This window comes from Dioscorea cayenensis, chromosome 15, assembly GCF_009730915.1.
Source record: "Dioscorea cayenensis subsp. rotundata cultivar TDr96_F1 chromosome 15, TDr96_F1_v2_PseudoChromosome.rev07_lg8_w22 25.fasta, whole genome shotgun sequence".
Taxonomy (NCBI): domain Eukaryota; kingdom Viridiplantae; phylum Streptophyta; class Magnoliopsida; order Dioscoreales; family Dioscoreaceae; genus Dioscorea; species Dioscorea cayenensis.
This window is the reverse complement of record NC_052485.1, coordinates 15,406,945-15,425,917: the sequence shown is the minus strand read 5'-3', so window position 1 is coordinate 15,425,917 and position 18,973 is coordinate 15,406,945. Positions and strand designations below refer to the sequence as shown.

The window sequence follows — 18,973 nt, the reverse complement described above, 5'->3', positions numbered from 1 at the left end:
GGTCTAGAGGAGAAGGTACCATCTACTCAGAAGATTGTGAAGAAGATGCTCTAGAATATGAAGCGGTCAAGGAGACACCACAAGAAACACCCCAAGGCTATTGGGTCTACGCAAGAATGAAACGGGGATAACGATCCCTCAAGTGCTAACAAGCTCAACAACTCTCTCTCTACCTTCAGAAGACTATGTTCATCATGCTTCCAAGTCATGGATACGAGGGAAATCTTCATCTATGAGCCTCCATGAGGTAAGACAAGGTACGTCAAGCTAAATGACCTAAAACAAGCGCTTCTTGGGAGGCAACCCAAGTCTATAATGTTTTCTAGTGTTTAGTTTATTGTTTGGATGAATAAGGCTTTCAGTGTTATTCTCTTGATGTGTAGATCCTATTGTTTGGGTTTTCATATGGTTTATCTGGTGTTGTCATGTACTTAAATATGTTTGATGAAGTTTCTTGTCGTTTGAGCATGTTGTGCATGTTTCTCTAGTATATTTTGTATCATAGAGGTAGGTTTGAGTGTATTTACATGTTTAGGAATTTTTTGCAGAACCTGCAGATTTTTCTAAGTCATCCAGAGAAAACGCACGCCCGTGTGGAATTTCCACATTACCGTGGATCTCTACTATGAGCTCATCCCGAGAGGACATAGGGGCGTGGACTCGCCCTTGTGAGTGACCTTGTGACGGTTACACGCTCGTGGGTAATTTCCGCACGGGCATGTGTCTTCCTGTAAAGACATAGAGATTTTTCCTAAGAAGACACAAGGGAGTGGACTCGCCCCTATGGATGACACTGTGATAACCACACGGGCGTGGATAATTTCCACATGCCCGTGTCGATCTCTGAAGAAGAGTTCTCTTCCATCCCGTAAATACATAGGGGCGTGTCACTACCCCTGTGAGCTGGTCCCGTGAAGGTCCACGCCCATGTGGAATTATCGAACGGGCATGTGAGATACTTAGAAAGTTTTCTCTAGTTGGACAGAGAATACACAGGGGTGTGCGTCTGCCCCTATGGGTTTGGCACACGGGCGTGGATAATTTCCACACGCCCATGTGGTTGCATTCAGAAGCACTGAGTGTTATACCGAGATCACACAGGGGTGTACGTCTGCCCCAGTGGGTTTCTCCTATAGAGTCACACGGGCATGGGTAATTTTCCACAAGCACGTGTGAATATACAGAAACTTAAGAGCCAAGGATTTTCTTTAAAATCCCTTCGTTCATCTTCATTCTCACACTCCCAATCACTCATAGAACACTCCTAAACCCTTTCCCGATCTCGCACCATTGATTTAGAGAAGTTTACTTGAGTTTTCCGGCCGAATTCAAGGTTTTAACTTCATTTCATCTGTAATCCTTAATTCTCTCTTTTCTTCGTCATATCTAATTTTAATCAATTAGAATGGTGAATGCTTGTTAGTTTCTACAATTAGATGGGTATTGCATATTTAGAAAGAGTTTAGAAATGATTCTAACATATATTGTTGGAGTTTTAGCATGTGCCCTTGCGGCTTTCACGCCCCGTGGTTCCACACGACCATGTGGATTTCTGCAGCATTAATCCTGTGAATTTATTTGATCGATTTCCTTTTAATTATTATAGATATGGCACCTAGGATGAAGACCGCGGCTGGCAAACATCTCAGAGAGCACTCCCCTGACACGGAGCACATAGAGTTCGCTATTCCCGAGCACCAGGCTCGGTTTGAGTGATGGTTGAAGCTTAGGTTCGAACAGACTCGCTTCCTAGATATGAGCGTATTGCGAGATATACAACAAAGAGATGAGTTGGCAGATAAGGTAGAGGATCTTGTCTCAGTGGGAGGTTGGAGATAGTTACTATTGAATAGAGAGCTTTCCATCGGTGCGCTTACACTCGAGGTGCTGTCATCATTCGAGTTTTTGAGCGTTCTTATGCTAGATTCAACAATGTTGACACTATATAGTTTAGAGCATTTGGACATCACTACAGCATTACCGTTACACATTTTTTGATCCGGTTGGGACTGTATAAGGAGGCATTTACAGATACTGAGGATTACGCTCAATTGCTGATAGATTATTCTGGCTCCTTGACACCACAGAGGGCCATTATGAGTAGGTGGGTGAACGACCGTGGTGACAGTACATACGTCCTGAGCCGACAGGAGCTTCTGTACCTGTATTCGATGGTTCAAAGCACACCGATTCATCTGGGACACATTGTATCTGAGTACCTGAGGCATCAAGGGTAGTACACCAGGGCAAGACCACTTTTCACATACCCATATATCACTAGACAAATCTTGGGGATGGGTTTTTTGGAAACGATTCAAGGGGCCGAGAAGGTGAGTGTACCTGCCCCCTAAGTATAGAGACACTAAGATTGATGGGATTAGTGTGCATGTACAGCCCTGGGGTGTATGTATTTGCTACACCTGCTCCAGAGGTAGCAAAGGAAGGAGATGACGATGCCGAGGGTTCTCAGCCTATCCCCGAGCCTTAGTCCTCTCCGATGGAGACCGAGGCACCTCCTGCAGCACAGGAGCTACCCCCAATACGTATGTTCTCTCCCTCTCGAGGTCATGATCATTTTGAGAGGCTCGAGAGTGCAGTAGGGGTGCTACAAACTGAGATCACTGAGGTTTGCATAATGAAGGCTGCACAGTTGACACAATCGAATATGCGTGTAAACCGCAAGTGCACGGATGTCAAAGTAATAAATCCTAGGTGAGTGGGTATCGTATCCATAGGGAGTAGGGAATAAAAATACTTAAATTGTTTCTAAACCAAGAGAAAGATGAATAATGGTTTTCTTAACATGATGTAATGTAAACAAGAATAAAAGTGACAAGAAAGAGAAGCACAAGTAAAGTGGAGATAAGGCAATCAATATAAAAGTGGTACTTGAATATTGTTCCGACTAGGACGATCGGTTCAAGTGCAAAACCCTCTATTATGCTTCTTAACTAATGCATTAATGTGTCGTGGAGATCCTTCAATACATGGTCCCAAATCTAAGGTCAACCATGCCTGACTTTATACATGTCTCGGAGGAGAAATCGAACAATCTCAACACCTCGCACTCGTATAGAATCGTAATGAGTTCTAGGGATTCCAAATGATAAATCCTCTTCCTAAATGTCAACCTAACCATTTGGTCCAGGTGGAAGGTCCCTAGTCACAATTAAGCCCTAGGTATTAAAATCACTTCAATGCTTCACTACGATACCTCTACAAGTAAGCCCCGGCGGAAGGTCATCCCTTAGCCCATTCACTCTACTATAACCGCAAAGAACTCAAGGAAATGGAGGTAGGATAAATCACACCGGTGGGGAAAGGTCACGCTCTGCTACCTCTCGACTCACCCTCTCAACCCTCTCCAATCTAGCTTTGTCAAACTCTCGTGATGTGTCACTCACTCACAAGGCTTACCAATAAGAACTCTCAACCCTAGTATCACTCTAATGGAGTATTCATTTAATCAAACATTCAATATTGGAACTCAATTAAAGCATCAATGATTGAAAGCATAATTAAAGGTTTAATGAAAGATATACATCCTAGGGTTCACAAATCTAAGTACCCACTAGGGGGTTTAGCTCTCCATGGAGCTAGTTACAATTAACAATGAAATCGAATGTAGAAGCAAGTAATCCATAGAAAATCCTCTCGATAGTCCTGACAATGGACTTATGGAGAAGCCTCGACTCTTCCAAAGGTCCCTTTGTTCGGCCTAGGATACACCTCGCCGGATCGACGCTGATGAAAGCTCTCCCACTAACGTTCTTCAAAATGGAGCGCAATGTCAAAATCATAGAACCTCTCCAAATCCCTTGCCAATACCTCTGAACTTCACTTTTTTGGCCGGCTGTGAACAGAACCTGCTACAGTATCGACCTGAAACACTGCCGAATCTATGTTTTCATCGAGGTAATGTAAACAGGCACAGGTTTACATTGTAGATCACCTTGCTTCATCAATAAATGGCTTCATTGGTGAAGATCTTGCTATCAATGCACAAGCCGGGATACTCGAATGTGATTGCCTTTGTGCCCCTCTAAATCATTGTGCTAACTTGAATACAAGGAGGTTGGCACATATTCTTGCATCTTGAACTCGACTTATGACTTCGCGTTTGAACCTTGTTAAGATTTCCTCCAAATAGTGAGTTCACGACCTACATTGGCTTCTTTCTTTAACATTCAGCTTCACAACCCTATACGCATGAAAGTAACATAAATGCACACATATTAGTGCTAAAACTGATAAAAGTAATGCTCATCATAAGGAAAGAATACTTCGCATTCTTATCACACAAGCACTTATCAACAACACGCAGAGATGATGGCGCGTTTCAACACCTTACAGCAGTTACTTGAGCGCGACGCATCCACACCTTTCTTTATGAGACTGAGGACCCCTTCGGCTCCTCGAGCATCACCATCACCATATTCACCTACAGCAACACCAGCAGCAGTAGAGCAGATACCGGATGACACAGATGCTTGAAGCGTCTTTTCTTTTATTTCTTTTATTTCTCGTATTTTATCATTTGCACTATCTTTTATTTTGTCGGCTCAGAATGGATTTTCCTTCTAAGTTTATCTTTTATTTTGTCTCGAGTTGTATTCCGTTGCTCTATCTTTTATCTACTCGAGTTTATTTGGTTTTTGTTTATTGAGCTTCACTAAATCCCTTTGTGTATACATGTAGATGGTCTTGTCAATATGGTAATTGAGAACTAGTCATGGACATGACCAAGATGTTATACACTTGGCCGTGAGTGCTTCATAACCCGTTGGAACTTAACACCCAAGGATTTAGCTCCATCAAATGCAACACTATGAGTCAGGAGAGTATTGTTTCAATTGCCACTCTCACATATTTCCCTGATTGCTATACTTTCTAGTGTGCTTGCATGTGTACATTGAGGGTAATGTACAGCTTAAGTGTTGGGGGGGGGGAGTTCACTTTCCACATGTCCTTTACATAAGTTTTGATTGACATACATACTCAAGTAGCCAATGGCGGTGCACCTTAGTTGCAATGATTGTATTCTTGAGTTTAGGAGAATTTTTAACATTGAATATTCTCATGATCTAGTTTTTCTTGAATTTCTATGAATTTTTCCCCGATTGACACTTGTTGCACCACTCGCTCATGAAACTCTTTTGGAAACTCAAGTTCGGTGTTTAAGGGACTAAGTAGTTTTATTTATGGTATTTTTCTTGTTAAAAAAAAAGATATATTGTTTAGTTGTGTATTTTGGGTGGAAAGAGCTACCATCTATGAAGTATAAAGCTACTCTCATAAGTCCGATACTAGTTATGCCCTAATGAGAGAAAATGCTATCTCACGGGATGAGTGAAAGCTACCACCCTGGTAGAAAGAGCTACTAATTCGAAAGTGTGATAGCCACCTTAGTGGCCACTTCAGAAAGGGCTACCTTAGAGGATGTGTAAAGATACTACCATCTCTTTGTTTGTTATGTCTTGTAGATAAATAAGTCCCTTATACTTAGAACTTTGAGGAGTATACTTTTGGTTGAATTGAGTGAGTTTACAAACACTTGCACGATTTCAGGTTTGTTGTCCTTTTTGATTCAAGTTTTTAGCTAGAGCACTGATTTTTCATATTTAGTGTTGAAATAAATGTACTGAATAGCAGAAGACATAAGTTAGGTTTAAACGCCAAGTATCAAGAAAAGAAGCCCAAGTAGATCGTAAATGTACTATTTGTTGGAATCTTGCAAGGAACAAAAGCGAAGACAGAAGTTAGGTTCAAAGATAAGTGAATGTGTGCCAACCTCCATGTATTCAATTAATTATAATGAGTTGGAGGGCTACGAAGGCAGTCACATTTGCGTATCCCAACTTGTGCATTGATAGGAACATCTTCACCAATGATTCTTTTTATTAAAGAAGCATCGTGATCTATGGCATAGACGTGTGCCCGTTTATGCTGCCTCAGTGAAAAGTGTGGAATAGGGAGTGTTTTGGCGGGGCTACTATAGCAGATTACAATAGCAAATCACTGTGGCAATACACTATAGAGATTACTATTCACAACTGGCTGAAAATCCGGATTCTAGAGAATCCACACGAGCGTGTAGAAATTCCACATGCCCATGTGGAAATTCCACAGGGGCTTGTGAAAAATCCACAGGCCCGTGTGGATGCCCGATTCTGGCTCTATTTAAGCCGCAATTCAGCCCAATTTTGGAGGCCATCTTTTTTTCTTCTCTCCAACTTTTCTCAATCTTTTAGGAGGCTGTCGGCTAGGGTTTAGAGAGGCTTTTGGCAATTCTGAGAATCCACATGGGCGTGTGGAAATTATCCACGCCTGTGTGGAAATTCCACATGGGCGTGTGAAAAATCCACAGGCCAGTGTAATCACCCGACTCCAGTACTATTTAAAGTTGATTCAGCCCCGATTTCAGTATTCTTTTCTCCATCTTTTCCCCAACTTGAGAGAGGGCTTCGGCTAGGGTTTTGAGGGGTAATGGCTAGGATTTTAGAGAGGTTCTATAGCTCTGACATTGCGCATCATTTGGAAGAAGGTTATTGGGAGAGCTTTCGTCAGCAACGATCCGGCGAGGTGTATCCTAGGCCGGACAAAGGATTCCTTGCAACCAGTAGAAGACTCTCCACAAGACCATCGACATGACTATCGAGGGGGTTTCTCTATGGATTCATCGCTTTTACATTCTATTTCTTTGATTGTACTTAGCTTCATGGAGAGCTAAACCTCTAGTGGGTACTTGGGTATTTGTGAACCCAAGGATGTATTTGTTTCATTGAATATCTTTATTATGCTTTCAATTAATTGATGTTTGTTGTGAGTTCCAACGTTGAATACTTGATTGTATGAACATTTCCCCTAGAGTGACACTAGGGTTGAGAGTTCTTGTTCGTAACCTTGTGAGTGAGTGACACACCATGTGCGTTAGACAAAGCTAGGTTGGAGAGGGTTAAGAGGGTGAGTTGAGAGGTACAGGAGCGTCCCCTTTCCCCTCCGACATGATAGATTCTACCTCCATTCCTCATGTTCTTTGCGGCCATAATAGAGTGAATGGTCTAAGGGATAGCCCTCCGTTGGGGCTTAGTTGCGAGTGCAACGGAGTGAAGCGTTGAGGTGATCTTAGTATCTAGGGCTTAATCTTGGTTAGAGACCTTCCACCTGGACCAAAGGGTTAGGTCTACAATTAGGAAGAGATTTATCACTTGGAATCCCTAGAGCTCATTCCAACTCTATGCGAGTGCGAGGTGTTGAGATTGTTCGATTTCTCCTCCGGGACATGTATAGAGTTAGGCATAGTTGACCTTAGATTTGGGACTATGTAATGAAGGATTTCCACGACTCACTATTGCATTAATTAGGAAGCATAATAATGGGTTCTTGCACTTGTAGCGATAGTCCTAAATCGAGCATTATCTGAGTACCCCATCTTTATCGATTGCCTTACCTTCTCCTTTACTCGTTCTCTCTTACTTGTTGATTTTACTTTTGAGAATTGAATCATTGTCACACTTATGACTATTGATCTTTCACATAGCTAAGAAGCGGATTAAGTGTTTTTATTCCCTACTCCCTGTGGATTCGATACCCGCTCATCCGGGATTATTACTTCGACAGACCCGTGCAGTTGTGGGATATACGCAAGGGGACCTTGTCAATCGATCAGACGAGTTGTGCCCTAGGCCAGACAAAGGGTACCTTTTGAGAAGAAAAGGCTAGTCCACAAAACCATCGACACGAATACCAAGGGGGTTTTCCTTTGGATTACTTGTTTTAACTTTTGATTTCATTATTGATTGTATCTTGCTCCATAGAGAGCTTAACCCCCTAGTGGGTACTTGGATTTTCTAAACCCTAGGATGTTTTTGTTTCATTGACATTTTATTATGCTTTCCATAATTGATGTATCTAATTGATTCTAATCTTGAATGCTTGTTGAATGATTTCTCCCTTACAGTGACACTAGGGTTGAGATACCATCATGGTAACCTTTGTGGATGAGTGACATACCATGAGGGTTAGATAAAGCGAGGTTGGAGAGGGTCGAGAGGTTGAGTCGAGAGGTACTGGAACGTCCCTTTTCCCTTCCGATATGATTTATCCTACCTCCGCATTCCAAAAGTTCTTTGCGGTTATATTAGAGTGAAGGGCTAAGTGATGAACTCCGCTGGGGCGGGTATAGTTGCGCGAGCAACAAAGTGAAGCGTTTAAATGACTTTAGCACATGGGGCTTAATTGTGACAAGGGATCTTTCGCCTAGACGAAAGGGTTAAATCTACACATAGGAATAGGGTTTATCACCTTGAATCCCTAGAGCATCTTGCAACTTTATACAGTGTGAGGTGTTGAGACTGTTTGATTTCTCCACCAGGGTATAGTATAGAGTTAGTCACGGTTGACCTTAGGTTTGGGACGGTATATTCAAGGATGCCTATGACTCATTAAGCATCAATTAGGAGACATAATATTTGGTCTTGCACTTGAAACATTAGTCCTAGGGGAAGCATTGTCTGAGTACCCCACTTCTTTTGATTGCTTTTCCTTTCACTTATTTGTGCCTCTAGTTCTTGTTTCTTTTATTTCTGTTTACATTATATTTCATCAACGTAATTATTGTTCATCTTCACTTGATTAAGTAGCAATCTTAGTATTTTTATTCCCTACTCCGTGTGGATATGATACCCCACCCACCTGGGAATTATTACTTAGACAAACCCGTGCACTTGCGGGTAACACACAAGGGTCGTTGTCATAAATCTATCCATTTCATATCCTGTACATCTAGTAGAATCTCTAGAAAATGTGAGTCGTTTGCATACAAATCACAAAAGGAGTTAAAACCTGGTATCTCGACTCATAGCATAACTAGAAGGCTGTTACGTTGTGAGTTGAGGTATCTTGCCATATGCTTCACAACAAAGGCAAATTTATACAAAAAGTTTACCCACCAGCCATGACGAGAGGATACCTTATCTTATTGATGGATATGCCATAGAGCGCGTCATCTTTATGCAAGATGAACTCTCGATAAATCAGATAATGCATCCAGTGCTTGATAGCTTGCACCACAGTATAAAATTTGACATCCAAGGTGTTGTAGTTCAAACATGCCCCAGATAGCTTCTCATTGAAAGGCATGAATAGTTACCCTTGCTAACTCAATACAGCCCCAATTCCCACCTTGGTTGTGTCGGTGTGCAACTCAAATGCGTGGGTGAAGTCAGGTAGTACCAAGACAGGGTTCGTAGTCAAGCTCTCCTTCGTCATTTGGAATACAGCATTGGCTTCATCTGTCCATATAGACTTACTGCCATTCATGCACTTGGTGATTAGTGCCATAATACTTGCTGAAGTTCAAGATGAAACACCTATAAAAGGAAGTGAGGCCATGGAAACTCCTTAACTTTGTGATGCTTGTTGAAGTCGGTCATTGATGCACCGTCATGATCTTCCCTTCATCCACTTGTATTACCTCTCCTGAAATAACATAGTGTAGAAATGATACATACTTGTGCGATATGAATGCGAAGCGTTCATTCCTTATGTTGAGCATTACTTTTCTCGGGTTTTTACGCTAATATGTGTGTTTTTATGTTACTTTCGTGCAGGTAGGGTTGTGAGGCCGAGTATGAAGGAAAGAAGCCAATGTGGATCATAATGCACCAATTTTGGAGGAAATCTTGCTAAGGTTCAAACGCGAAGACATAGGTCAGGTGTGAGATGCTAGAGTGTCTGCCAACCTTCTCGTATTCTAGTTGGCACATCCATTTGGAGGGGCGCAAGGGCAATCACACTCGAGCATTCCGACTTATGCACATAGAACAAGAGCTCCACCAACTTGTCTATCATTGAAGAAGCAAGTGATCCATGATGTGAACGTGTGCCCGTTTGCGTTACCCCGATGAAAGTATGTATTCGGGAAGCTATTCAGGCCGGATACTGTATGGATTTGGAAAGTATAGATTCGGGGTTACTGAATAGCAGAGCACTGTAGCAAGGTACTCTTCTATAGTATCCGGCATGAATAGCTTCCCGAATCCATACTTTCATCGGGGTAACGCAAACGGGCACACGTTCACGCCATGGATCACTTGCTTCTTAAATGATAGACAAGTTCGTGGAGCTCTTGTTCTATGTGCATAAGTCGGAATGCTCTAGTGTGATTGCCCTTACGCCCCTCCAAATGGATGTGCCAACCAGAATACGAGAAGGTTGGCACACACTCTAGCATCTCACACCTGACCTATGTCTTCGCGTTTGAACCTTAGCAAGATTTCCTCCAAAATTGGTGCATTCGATCACATTGGCTTCTTTCCTTCATACTCGCCTCACAACCCCTACCGCTCAGTAACATAAAAACACACATATTAGTGTAAAAACCCGAGAAAATTAATGCTCAACATAAGGAATGAACGCTTCGCATTCATATCGCATGAGCACTTATCAAACACTAGGGTTGAGAGTTCGTGTTGGTAACCTTGTGAGTGAGTGACACACCATGAGTGTTAGACAAAGCTAGGTTGGAGAGGGTTGAGAGGGTGAGTCGAGAGGTACAGGAGCGTCCCCTTTCCCCTCCGACGTGATAGATTCTACCTCCGTTCCTCGAGTTCTTTGCGGCCATAATAGAGTGAATGGTCTAAGGGATAACCCTCCGCTGGGGCTTAGTTGCGAGTGCAACGGAGTGAAGCGTTGAGGTGATCTTAGTATCTTGGGCCTAATTGTGGTTAGGGACATTCCGCTTGGACCAAAGGGTCAGGTCTATAATTAGGAAGAGATTTATCACTTGGAATCTCTAGAGCTCATTGGAACTCTGTGCGATGCGAGGTGTCGAGATTGTTCGATTTCTCCTCTGGGACATGAATAGAGTTAGGCATAGTTGACCTTAGATTTGGGACTATGTAATGAAAGATTTCCATGACTCACTATTGCATTGATTAGGAAGCATAATAGAGGGTTCCTGCACTTGAAGCGATCGTCCTAGGCGGAGCATTATCCGAGTACCCCATCTTTATCGATTGCCTTAGCTTCTCCTTTACTCGTGCTCCCTTACTTGTTTATTTTACTTTTAAGAATTGAATCATTGTCACACTTGTCACTATTGATTTTTCACATAGCTAAGAAGTAGAATAAGTGTTTTTATTCCTTACTCCCTGTGGATTCGATACTCGCTCATCCGGGATTATTACTTCGAGAAACCCGTACACTTGCGGGATATACGCAAGGGGACCTTGTCAAGAAACAATACCTTGGGTGTGAAAAAAACACACTTCTTCCTGAACGTATGACAACGTCCCTTGCATATGTCCAGCAAGTGCACAGGTTTGTAGAGTAATAAAATCCCAGGTGAGAGGATATCGTATCCATAGGGAGTAGGGAGTAAAAATACTTAAAATGTTTCTTAATAAAGTGAAGATGAATAATGATTATGTTGAGAAGATGTAATGTAAACAAGAATAAAAGAACCAACAGAGAAAAGCACAAGTAAGTGAGAGATAAGGCAATCGATATAAATGGGGTACTCGGATATTGTTCCACCTACGACAATCGTTTCAAGTGCAAAACTGACTATTATGTCTCCCAACCAATGCATTAATGAGTCGTGGAAATCCTTCAATACATGGTCCCAAATCTAAGGTCAACCGTGACTAACTCTATACCATGTCCCGGAGGAGAAATCAAACAATCTGAACACCTTGCACTTGGATAGAATCACATGGAGTTCTAGGGATTCCAAGTGATAAACCCTCTTTAAAGAAATAGACCTAACCCTTTGATACAGGTGAGAGGTCCCTAGTCACAATTAAGCCCTAGGTGCTAAAATTACTTTAACGCTTCACTCCGTTTCCTCTGTAAATAAGCCACAACGGAAGGTCATCCCTTACCCCATTCACTCTACTATGACCACAAAGAGATCAAGGAAATAGAGGTAGGATAAATCACATCGGAGGGGAAAGGGGATGCTCCACTACCTCTCGACTCACCCTCTTGACACTCTCCAAACTAGCTTTGTCTAACCCTCATGGTGTGTCACTCACTCACAAGGGTTACCAATATGAACTCTCAACCCTAGTGTCACTCTAAGAGAGGATTTAATCAATCAAGCATTCAAGATTGGAACTCAAATAAAACATCAATTAATGAAAGCATAATAAATACATCCTACGGTTCACAAATCCAAGTACCTACTAGGGGGTTTAGCTCGCCATGGAGCTAGTTACAATCAACAATGAAATCAAATGGAGAAACAAGTAATCCATAGAAAACCCCCTTGATAGTCGTAACGATGGTCTTGTGGAGAAGTCTTGTCTCCTCCAATGGTCCCTTTGTGCGGCCTAGGACACACCTCGCCGGATCGGTGCCAATGAAAGCTCTCCCAATAACCTTCTTCCAAGTGGAGCACGATGTCGAAGCCGAAAAACCTCTGCAAAAAACCTGTCAATAGCTCTCAAAACCCTAGCCGCAGCCCCCTCTAAAGTTTTGGAAGGAATGGAGAAAAAGATCCTAAAATCGGGGCTAAATCATGGCTTAAATAGGGCTGGAATCAGGCATCCACATGACCCTGTGGATTTGCCACACGGGCCTGTGGAATTTTCGCACAGGCGTGGATAATTTCAACATGCCTGTTTGAATTCCCTGGAATTCTCTTTTCCAGCTGGCTGTGAATAGAACCTTCTACAATAATTTATTATAGTGTTTGCTACAGTACCAGCCAGAAACACTCCCGAATCTATGTTTTCATCGAGGTAACGTCAATGGGCACACGTTCACATCGTAGATCACTTTGTTTTTTTCAATAACCAGTCTCATTGGTGAAGATCCTGCTATCAATGCACAAGCCGGGATACTTAAATGTAACTGCCTTTGTGCCCCTCCAAACCATTTTGCTAGCTTGAATACACAGAGGTTAGCACACATTCTCCCATCTTGAACCTGACTTATGTCTTCGCATTTGACCCTTCTCAAGATTTCCTCCAAATAGTGCGTTCACAATCTACATTGGCTTCTTTATTTAACATTTGGCTTCACAGCCCTATGTGCATGAAAGTAACATAAATGCACAAGTATTAGCGCTAAAACCTGATAAAAGTAATGCTCATCATAAGGAAAGAACACTTAGCATTCTTATCACACAAGCACTTATCAACGCATAAATTGTTGGGATCAAAGAGCGGTGAGGACATCTTGAATATATACAAGGTGCATGTTACGGTTGGGGCAATAAATGAGGATGTCATCAAAGTACATGACCATGAACTTGCCAATGAATAGTCACAAAAGTTGATTTATGACCCGCACGAATGTCCTGGGGCATTGGAAAGCCCAAATGGAACCCCGCATGGCCACATGGTCACAGGATGTGCCCCTTCGCAAACAGTTCTTCTACCTAACATCTCAATTATTCGTGTTCCTTTGGACTCATCTAGTAGTGTGCTCGATGTGGTAAGACCGAGCCAGGTTATAGCTCCACATGATGTTGGATGTCCCAAAGGGGTAATAGTCCATCTAGTAGGCCATCAAGGAAGATGTCTTGGAACAACTTCCAAAATTGCTGAGGTCTCCAGTCTCACGGTTGCTACCTTTTCGAGCAAAATGAATGCGGTTCTTGAATTCTGCAACTCCCTTCCAAACTGTCCATAAGTGATGCGTGCATTTCATATAAATATTGTTATACACTTTTCATGTATTTATCTTGTCTTTGAGCATTTATTTGTTATGATTCGATGCTACTATGCACATTATTATGTAATTGTGCAAGAAAATAGGTTTCGGTGTAAAAGAAAAGGCTTCGGCATAATTATAATGTGAAAATAGGTCAAAAAATAGTGTTTCCGGTGAAGCACAGTCTGAGCATGGGCGTGCCCCCTCTCCACAATAATCTCTAGAATTCAGCATTAAGCGAAGCACTGACATTGCATATGGGTTACTACAACAAATCACTATAGCATAAGTCTAGAGAAAAGCATCGTTTGCATGCTCCTTGCATGGGAGTACTCTATGAAAGCAATGGCGTGCTTATGCTGAATTTCTGATTCAATTGGCTAGACTTTCCCAACAAGTTCACAGGGTATTAGCACCACATAGGCAAGACCGTGCTCACCCCGAAAACCACTTTTTAAGCCTAAATCTAGGTCATTTGATGGCATTCTCCTTTCTTCTTGGGGACGGCTGCCTAGCTTTCCCCTTTCACATTTCTATTCTCCTTTCTTCATTTGTCCTTCCTTTTATTTTGTTACCCGATCCTTTTTTTATCCTTCATTTCAGGAGAATCAAGCTATGGATGAATTGCTTTCTATCTTAAGAAATTGTACAAGTCACTCATTTGATTATCATCCTAACCATTCCCAAGAAGAGCAAGATTTGGTAGATCTACCGATAAGCTTCATGTAAAACAGTGTTAAAGGGGTACAAGAGTCTGAAGAATTGTAGCCCAGTGTCTAGGACCAAGAATATCCTGACTGGTTTCAATCTATTGACACTCTTGCATTCTATAAGGCGCCTCCTTAGTAGCGTAGCATGGCAAGTTTGGGTGATGGGATGTCATTTAACGAACCAAGAAGATCCTACTTAGTTTAAAATATTTATTGAAAATCCTACACCCAATGAAGCACCTACACTCATAAATCCAGATCTTTTTTTATTCCATTTGAATTAGATTCTAGCGTGGTCAGTTGGAAATTTTTCAGACAAGAGGATGGTTTGATACAAGGAGCACCCACTTTGGAATCAGATGTGTCACCAGAGAATCAATATCTACATTGTTCTAATGATAATGTTGAAGCAATTGGGACTATCACATTTCATGATTGGATGGGATTAAGATCCTTGAGAGAAGAAGCTCCAATTTTGGTTAAGACTTTGGACAGGCGAGGTAGTGAATGGTATGAAGCTTATATTCAGAATTTGATTAAGGCACTTAATGATCCTTTGCCAAAAGAATCTCATGATACCATATTTAATTTGATCAAATGATTTGAGGTGAACATCATGAGACTAAAATTCCATAGGTGGAGGAATAGACTGTTGTAGAAAAGACACTATCCTCGGATAAGGATAATTAAGAGTTGGTGTTGCAGAGCAAACACGACACATAATTTGAGTGATGGAGTGATGGGAATCTGCTGAAAGTGAAGAGGTGAATAAACCATACTTGATTGAATTTGAACAAGTAGGCTTTTTTCACAGGGATGAATGGTCATATAAAAAGAGAGCACTTCAAGAAGATAATTTAAGGCATGAAAAAGGGTTAAAGTAATCTTTAGATCATTCTGTTCTGAAATTGAACAACTCATGTCCCGGGTTGTCCCATGGCAGCCTAAGTGTCGAATGATGAGGCATTCACCATCAAGGAGAGGCCAAGTAAAGGGGCATAAGGGGATTGATTGTGGAAAATGAAAGAATATGTTGACAACCCTAAAGCCAAGTTACAAATCTTGGAGTTTGATTAAATATTCCTCAAGGAATTCCCTAGTAAGCTCACAAACTTCTCATTTTTTGGAATCAACTATGCAAGCTATAGCCAGAAGGAATATTTATGTTTCAAATTCTAAATGTTACAAGAAGAAACAAACTCCAAGACAATGAAACACAAAACTACTACCATTGAAGAACAAATTTACTAGCCACGGACGGGTACATGTCAGTTATGTAAATAAGTCCCTTGTACTTAGAACTTTGAGGAGTATACCTTGGGTTGTTTTGAGTGAGTTCACACACGTACACGATTTCGGGTTTGTTGTCCTTTTTTATTCAAGTTTTTAGCTAGAGCTTTGATTTTTTTTGTATTTAATGTTGAAATTTCCCTTACCTGTAGAATGCTCTCTCTGTACACTTTGGTGAACCTAAGGCCAAGCACTTCCAATATTTCCTTCATCTATGCACACAATGTTTAATTTTTTTCTTGAGGACAAGCAAAAGCTTAAGTGTGGGGGAGTTTGATAAGTGCTTTTGTGATATGAATGCGAAGCATTCTTTCCTTATGTTGAGCATTACTTTTCTCGGGTTTTTTACACTAATATGTGTGTTTTTATGTTACTTTCGTGCAGGTAGGGTTGTAAGGCCGAGTATGAAGGAAAGAAACCAATGTGGATCATAATGTACCAATTTTGGAGGAAATCTTGCTAAGGTTCAAACGCGAAGACATAGGTCGGGTGTGAGATGCTAGAGTGTGTGCCAACCTCCTCGTATTTGAGTTAGCACAACCATTTGGAGGGGCACAAGGGCAGTCACACTCAAGCATTCCGATTTATGCACATAGAACAAGATCTCCACCAACTTGTCCATTATTAAAGAAGCAAAACGATCCACGACGTGAACGTGTGCCCGTTTGCGTCACCTCGATGAAAGTATGGACTCGGGAAGTATTTTAGACCAGGTAACACAGCAGAGCAGTGCAGCAAAACTATTGTAGCACCAATGTTCACATCCGGCCAAAAATCACAATTGCAGAGAATCCACACGGGCGTGTGGAAATTACCCACGCCCGTGTAGAAATTCCACAGGGGCGTGTGAAAAATTCACAGGACCATGTGGATGCCGATTCCAGCCCTATTTAAAGCCGATTTCAGCCCCGATTTCAGCATTCTTTTCTCCATCTTTTCCCCAACTTGAGAGAGGGTTTTGGCTAGGGTTTTGGAGAGGTTCTACGGCTCCAACATCGTCATTCCTTTGGAAGAAGGTTGGTAGGGGAGCTTCCGTCGAGGCGTATCTTATACCAGACAAGGGAATCCTTTGACGACGAGTAGAGGACTTTCCACAAGACCATCGACATGACTATCGAGGGGGTTTCTCTATGGATTCATCGCTTTTACATTCTATTTCTTTGATTGTACTTAGCTTCATGGAGAGCTAAACCCCTAGTGGGTACTTGGGTATTTGTGAACCCTAGGATGTATTTGTTTCATTGAATCTCTTTATTATGCTTTCAATTAATTGATGTTTGTTGTGAGTTCCAACCTTGAATACTTGATTGTATGAACATTTCCCCTAGAGTGACACTAGGGTTGAGAGTTCTTGTTTGTAACCTTGTGAGTGAGTGACACACCATGAGCGTTAGACAAAGCAAGGTTGGAGAGGATTGAGAGGGTGAGTTGAGAGGTACAGGAGCATCCCGTTTCCCCTCTGAAATGATAGATTCTACCTCCGTTCCTCATGTTCTTTGTGGCCATAATAGAGTGAATGGTCTAAGGGATGGCCCTCCGTTGGGGCTTAGTTCTGAGTGCAACGGAGTGAAGCGTTGAGGTGATCTTAGTATCTAGGGCTTAATTGTGGTTAGGGACCTTCCACCTAGACCAAAGGGTTAGGTCTATAATTAGGAAGAGATTTATCACTTGGACTCCCTAGAGTTCATTGCAACTCTATTCGAGTGCGAGGTTGAGAGGTTATCTAATATCTCCTCCGGGACATGTATGGAGTTAGGCATAGTTGACCTTAGATTTGGGACTATGTATTTAAGGATTTCCATGACTCACCATTGCATTGATTAGGAAGCATAATAGAGGGTTCTTGTACTTGAAACAATTGTCCTAGGCGGAGCATTATCCGAGTACCCCATCTTTATCGATTGACTTACCTATTCCTTTACTCGTGCTCTCTTACTTGTTGTTTTTACTTTTGAGAATTGAATCATTATCACACTTATCACTACTGATTTTTCACATAGCTAAGAAGCGGATTAAGTGTTTTTATTCCTTACTCCCTGTGGATTTGATACCCGCTCATACGGGATTATTACTTCGACAAACCCGTGCACTTGCGGGATATACGCAACGGGAACATGTCAAGTTTTTGGTGTCATTGCCTGGGAACTAGGCGTTTAGAGATACTTTGCATTTTGTTTTCTTAGCTATTTCACCATACATTCTATTTCACATCTTCTTATTCTATCATTGTTCTGACTTTTCCTTATTGCTTTTTGATTGCAGAAAATGATTAACATGTTTGAGTCATTTGACACTATCATGAGAATGGTTGAAAACATGGAGCAAAAAATTTAAACAGTTGCATTGCATGACATACCGTGTTATTCTCATCATGAGCAGTATACAACTCAACAGCCAGTAGAAGAATCAGTTGAAGAGTACATCGCCAGGATTCAAGGGTAAAACTATGAATTAGATAATGTGATAAACCAGTTTGAGAGATCCACGTCAGTGTCAATGAGTGATCAGTTGGAGGAAAGTGTAGAAAGAATCCTTGCTCTATTTGATTCTTCCTATCAAGACCAAAGGCAAGAACTCTTTTCAGTGGGAGTTGCTATTTCAAAAGCGGAACTTTGTGGAATGGACACGTTGATATCCATTGCAGATTGTAAAGAAATAGGTACCCAGGTGGAAGAAGAGGAGAATAACTGTGAACATGAGGCAAATGATTTCGAGGAGATTAATAGATTGAAGGAGGGCAGCTTGCGCCCATCAATTGTTGAACCACCAGAACTTGAGCTTACAACTCTTCCAGCACATTTGGAATATGCATTCTTAATGGAGGACTCTAAACTCCCTGTGATTGTAGCTTCAAACTTGTCTACGGAGCAGAAGGATAAGCTTGTTAGCATGTTGAAAAAGCACAAATCAGCTATTGCATGGAAGATCTCCCACATTAAGGGTATAAACCCATCATTCTGCACTCATAAGATCCTAATGGAGGATGACTACAAATCTGTGTTCCAACCTCAGTGAAGATTTAACCCGAATATGAAGGAGGTTGGCAAGACGGAGGTAATAAAACTTTTGGATGCAGGAATCATCTACCCCATATCCGACAACAAATGGGTGAGCCCGACCCAAGTTATCCCGAAAAAAGGAGGAATGACAGTAGTAAAGAATGAAAAGAATGAGTTAATCCTAACTAGGACAGTTACTGGTTGGCGAGTTTGCATTGACTACAGAAGACTGAATGACATCACTCGGAAATATCACTTTCCTTTGCAATTTATTGACCAAATGTTAGAACGACTAGCGGGGCATCATTTCTA

General features: G+C 41.6%; 1 pseudogene; it reads left to right on the top strand.

Annotated features, from left to right (window-relative positions):
- LOC120277723 overlaps positions 1–18,973 on the top strand; it is a 191,977-nt pseudogene that overhangs the window by 71,287 nt on the left and 101,717 nt on the right.